This window comes from Poromitra crassiceps, assembly GCF_964638095.1.
Source record: "Poromitra crassiceps genome assembly, chromosome: 3".
In the NCBI taxonomy this organism is placed as follows: domain Eukaryota; kingdom Metazoa; phylum Chordata; class Actinopteri; order Beryciformes; family Melamphaidae; genus Poromitra; species Poromitra crassiceps.
In genome coordinates this window covers 72,643,726-72,650,313 of record NC_139625.1, presented here as the reverse complement: position 1 = coordinate 72,650,313, position 6,588 = coordinate 72,643,726, and positions in this window count along the sequence as shown.

The window sequence follows — 6,588 nt, the reverse complement described above, 5'->3', positions numbered from 1 at the left end:
GTGCACTCAATCAGCCTAACGACCCAACCAGCAGGCTCCTGCGAGACAGGGCCAGGAGGAGAGTGGGAGGGTCGTCACATCATGACAATATATCTTGCCATGTAATTTCTGTGCAATACACTAAACATCAGACATTTTTATGGAGGCAATCCATGTAACTTTTAGCATCCTGTTACATCACCTAGCATCCTGTGTGGTTTAGCCTATGGGCACAAGATTCCTGTTTGAAACAGTGATAGAAAAACAAAATCTAAATTATTTATTAACTGCACTTGTCATATCTGAAAGCTCTGGACTGAGTTACTGTTAACAACAAAGCTACTGTAGTTTCCCAACACCACAACACCATCAAATTAGCTGCCTTCCTTTATTCACCCCAGTGGAAATCAGGCCAGTGGAAGCATTGCAGGCTTCCTGTTTCTAAGAATACATTGCCATTGAACTCTTGATCCGTCTGCTCTTGCGTTCTGGTAGCAAAAACTTCCTCTAAGCCTCATGACTAACACTTGTTTACTGGCACAGTTTCCTCTGTGAAGCACACTGGACATTTAAGGCCTTTTGCTTTTATCCAGCGGCTTCCAATAGGTGAGCAGGTAGGATCTGTGTCTTGCTCAAGGACATCTCAAGGACATTTGGTGGTGGTCACAAGGCATGTTTTGGAAGTGCAAGTTGTATTATGGAGAGGTTCAGGAAAGTTGAACCAGAATTGGACTTTGAAAAGAAACATACACTGTTCCACCGATGGCCAGATTATTTAATAGGCATTTAGCTAAGTGATTGATTTAACTGTGATTCTCAACCATTTTCATTTCAAGGATCCTTAATTTAGACCACATAATAGAGCCATGGACCCTCCTTTGAACTCTCTCTGACCCAAATCAGAGATCTTTTTTTATTGTTAGATATGACTTTGTCCAGAATTCCATGACAACAGTCTCTGTATTGTAGATAGAGAAATAATGGTGGAACTATTATCAAAACAGTCATTCTTCTACATTCTCTCATCATGTCAACTTCTTGTAAGTGAAACAATGGTGAAGTTTAACAATTTGTCAATTTGCTGGGGAGCCTTTTGAAGCCACTCAAGGACCACCTAGCCCTGGTGGTTCCCAGACCATTAATGCAACAGTACAAAAAGCTTCCGTTCCTAAATCGCTACCTACCTACCTAGTTTCATATGATACCAGAAACGTCACAGTCTGGCTTTAAAACGGAGCCCGCTACAGCCTCTGAAAGACAGTAACATGAGAAATTACCAATTGGGAGCACAACGTGAGAGAGGGTTAAACTAGGGAAACTCCCATGGAAATCTGGAGGTATGCAAGTAGAGGGAGAGCAGCAGGTGGTGAGTCCAAGTCCAAATCCTCATACCTAATCCAAACTGTGTGGATAGTGTGCCAGGATCGCGTGACTCAAGCGTGTGTGTGTGTGAGAGGCCATGTAGGACATCATTCAACCATGGCCACACAGGTGCATCCCCTCCCTACTTGTCTTTCTGCCTTCTGTTTATAGTTAGATTCCAAGTAGCAATCTCTGGAGCTGAAAAAATGAAGCCAAGACGGAAGTACCAAAAACGGCACTTCCTTGAATGGCCACTTGAGGCTGGCTCCAAAAGCGGGTCAATTCCCATAGACCCCCATGTTAAAATGCCTGACTTTACATTAGAAATAAACATGTTTAGGCTACAACCTGGTTCAAAACATGGTTTTGGTCTCTATAGGTAATTTCACCATTCATGACAACTGTACAGGGGTGGATTTTTATATATCCAAAACGTTAATAAAGTGACCGGGAGCATCCTAATTCCAGTGTGCGGACCTTATTTTATTTTTATAGTTCCGTTGAGGTCAACGAGTTTTCTTGCTCTTGATGGATTCACATTGTCCGGCACCTGCATAAGTAGATGTGTGCACTCTACTTTTCTCTTCACTGGATTTTTATATAACTCATCGGTTTATTCAGTCTGTGGCTGCAAAGACAAGTCCCATTGTATAGAATTCAATGGAGAAATGACCCTACTTCTCACTTGATTTATATAGGCGTGTGTTTCCATTAATTGATAACCTTATCTGAAAATGACCTAACGTCATTTATAGCCCTCATAAATACATACCAGGGAGGGTCTCAATACTTTGGTGTCATCATGATGATCTCATTGGTTTACAGTAATCGTGCATCAGTCACTATCAGACAGAGGGGAGGCTTCAACTCAGATCAAATTCCTGAATTATGTCACAAAATGAGCAATGCATTTTCTCCATATGATGAAATAGCATGAAATAGCAGAGTTACAGTGTAACAGTAGATGTAGCAGGATGTATACTGAAGACATAATCAAGTCAAGTGAAGACAAAATGGCAGTTTTGTGTTACTAATAACATACAAAGCAGTAATAATCCTTACCATTGTCCTAATGGATGCAAGTAAATAAATACCGACTTTAGTGTATCACTGATCGATAAAACACAACAGTGTGTCAAGTTTTTTCACTTGCTCCCCCTCTGCCGTGAAAGTTGGAAACTAGCACATGCTTCCTCTGAGACATGTACAGTCGCCAGGCGCTTCTTTTCACCTGACAGTGACGAGTTTCACTGGCAGGACATAGCATGTGGGAGGATCACGCTAATCCCCCAGTTCCCCTCCCTGCCGAACAGGCACCCCGAGCGACCAGAGGAGGCAGCTAGTGCAGTAACCAGGACACATACCCATAATCTGGCTTCCCACCAGAAAACATGTCCAATTGTGCCTGTATGGACGTCTGACTCAGGTGACACGGGGGCTTGAACCTGCGACCCTCGTGTTGGTAGGCAGGGAACCTACAATTCATGAAAGCTTTTACATTTGCTTGCCTCATAAGCTCCAGGGTACATCTGCCCTAATTAAACCAGTTAGAGGAATTCAAACATGTTTCAGGGCAAAGGGTGTTTTAATTGTAAGAGTATGGACACACTAACACAATACATATGTTGTTTTCCTCTCACTTAGGTATGGTTCCTTGCAGACAACAACAACACTATTTGAATCACATGTTTAGAATAATTTGGTAGATCTTGCGGCAAGTAATTACATGACATCGATAACTTTGAGTTTGAGTTTGAGTTTGAGCCAGTGAATTACTATTAATTATTATTACCGTAAGTCAAAAGTGTCAGATTGTACGTTGTCTTATTATCTTGACGACAGGAGAGGGGACGAGGTCAAACTTGAAACAATATGCTGCGGCCATTTGCAGGCATTCCAGGCATTCCAGTCATTCCAGCTCATAGGAGTCATGCATAAGAAAGTGTGTTCTTGTAAATGCAAACACAAAGAGACACTTTTCCTTTGTATATTACACACACACACTCGACCGCTGTAAAAGACACATCTGGCAAATAAAGCGCAGCTCGGAGCGTGATCTAGCCAGGCAAGTATGGGGATGTCTGCACTCTGGAGAACAATGGAATGAGTTCTTGGCGGTGGTGGAGGGTGTGGAGGGCGTACGGGGGTAAGGGTGAGCGTTACAGTATGGATGCGACCCGGGCCTGGGTGGGATCGCAGGAAGTCTGCCGCTCTTTCAGAGCGCCGCGCCTCGCCGACACAGGGTCATAAATTATCTGAGCAGCTCCCGTCACGGAGTGATGTCAACGCTGGTTCTCACCCGATGGGTGACCACATCACTTGAAGAGTTCACTTCCTGAATGTTACGGGCCTGAAAGTTATCATTTCAGATCTTTAAAATATTGGGGAGAGGATCATCGGCCGATGTCCATCTGTATACTGCAAAAACTGACAAAGTATTACAATGTGTGGCTGGTATTGTTTTCACCTTGTGTGTGTGTGTGTGTGTGTGTGTGTGTGTGTGTGTGTGTGTGTGTGTGTGTGTGTGTGTGTGTGTGTGTGTGTGTGTGTGTGTGTGTGTGTGTGCGTGTGCGTGTGCGTGTGTGTGTGTGTGTGTGTGTGTTATGCAGCAGAGCAGAGCGGATATATATAGCTACACCTTATGCATAATATGACACATTAATTACGTATGAATCACTTTATGCATATAATATGACATTATTTAAAGCAGGACTAAACCCCCAGATTTCTGGCAGAACGGCATGCTGCTTGATTTGAAAAAACCTATGGGAAAAACCAAGAAATGAAGGCGAAGATCGTCTCCTTTTGTCTCACTATACGCTTTGGCTGTGTTCAGACGGCTGGTGGCCTGTATGGAAACAGCATTGCTCAAAATGGTTGAAAGTTATATCAATTTGGTCATTCAGTGGCAAACTACTCAACTGCCATTGACTCCCATGTAACTATCGTTAAAGTGACGCGAGCCGGCCGCAGCAGCAGAGCACAATAGGCAGGAGAAACCCCCTGCTCTGAACACGCTCTAATCATTAGAGCGTGTTAATATAAGCATTTTGCTTTTAGGAGTATTGTGCCAGCGTGCAGCGCTGTTGCAAAATGTGTCAACGTGTGTCGTTGCCTGGGAAACGCACATCCCATAATACAACTGTTCACATCGCATCCCATAATAGTATGATGATACTTGGGATGCCATTGCGAACATAGATGTGAACAGGTTAGCTAAAACTTCAGCGTCGCCAGCGACGGCCCCCACCGTTGCAGTCGGGGTACGTTTCGAAATCCCTCCAGGCCTGAAAGATTTTCTAGGGGAAACTGGTATATATATATGTGTGTGTGTGTGTGTGTGTGTGTGTGTGTGTGTGTGTGTGTGTGTGTGTGTGTGTGTGTGTGTGTGTGTGTGTGTGTGTGTGTGTGTGTGTGTGTGTGTGTGTGTGTGTGTGTGGAAAACAATAAAACAAAAAAATGGTAGGCAGATGTGCTTGGTTGGGGTGGCTTTTGGTGTTTTGCGGTAAAAGTGGCTCTCCTATAAGAGGTCAAGTGACACAAACAGCCAATGAGCTGTGTGTATTGTAGCACCATATTGGTAGGAAAATCCGTGTGACATCATGGGAATACTATGAATAGGCTTGGAGTTGTGAGGAGCCGGGAAAGGGTACAGGGGGAGATGGGATCTTGAAATCCCATAGTCTTTGGTTCATCGTGACATCAGGTTGTACCACATTTTGTACATTTTATAGGGCCAAAAAAAAGCAGGTTTGAACCCATAGAGGGCACTTATTCGGCTGAAAATGATACAAATGGTACAATGGTGACAGTTTGGTCTCAAATGTGGAAATTTTGACCAGAAATCTTCACCCCCCCCCCCAAAAGTCATCTAATATTGGTTAAAAGCTGAAAAAAGTGTTTTGGGGTTTAGTCCTGCTTTAAGTAGTAAAACAGATTAACATTGTTTTTCTTGGCTTTTAAAAGTAATAGTAGTAGTATATTTGGGGCTGCAGAGTGTCACCCACACAGTGTTTTAATGTTATTATGAAAGCAATGCAATTTAAAAAATTTAACGGTGATGGTGAACTGAGAAAAATAAGTCAATGACCAAAATAAAAGCAAAATAATGCAGCGGCTAGTTTGACCATGTATTTCGGAGTGGAGGCTGGCTTGACCGCGATCGGATTGCAGGCAGTCTGCAGCAGAAGGGCAACCCCCAAATAAATAGTGAAAATAAGTGGGGAAAGATGATATTCTTCTACATAGGATGTCCTCTCAGACTGACATCATGACTGTGACCTCCTGCCTCAAGATGAATCGTAACAGCCTTGGAGAAAGTTTATTTCTTCAAGATTTTTTTCATCGCTTTATGATGACTCAAATAAATTAGCTTGGTATATCTGGAATCAAATTAAATTTATTTTTTGCAGTGCATGTCCAACAAGCAAACGCTACTGGTGCGATTTTGACAAAGGGAGGGATGATGCTTCTTCACAACGATTCTGAAAAAAAAAAGATTGTCCTAATAGGGGTGCTGTTAATTAAAGATCCAAATTTTAAACTTTGAAAGGCCATAACTGCTACACCGCTCCTCCGATTTTGCTAAACTTGGACGGAGGATGCATCTTATTACATCCTACATCTTACCACACTTACATCATTCATGGGTGATGACACAACTTGAGTTACCTACACCCCTTTAAAGGGAACATTTTGCGCTACTGCATGTGTTTTTCAAGACGAGGCCAAAACATCTAAGGTGTCGCTCTTTTCAAACGGCAGAGGTCTGAATGAGGAGGAATCTCTTCAAAACATCTCAAACAATAAGGTTATGAGAGTTTTAAAGGGCTCAGTTCCTCTGGCTCTGCCCAGCGCAGTGAGCCAGTATCCACTTGTGTGAGGCGTGTCGGCTCGCTCGTCTTCGCCATGATCCTGCCAACAGGAACTCCCTCGCTCCTCTCCCAGTTTCCTGCCATTGTTCTCTTCCCCTCTGCCAAACACAAGCCCCGCCCAGGATCTGGGAAAAGGTGGGATGTTAAAGTGGCCCGTTTCCCCTTTCGCTCTGCTACGACCTCAGCCAATGGAATGGGCTGGGTGGGGCGGGGGGGGGGTTACGTGTGTGTGTGTGTGTGGGGGGGGGGGGGGCGTGCATGGAGGGAGAGAAAGTATCATAGGCTGTATCTGTATGTTTCAAATTTTCCCCCACATTGGATGATCATCATGATCATCAGTGATGGTCACTCGAGCAATTGTGATGTCACTGAT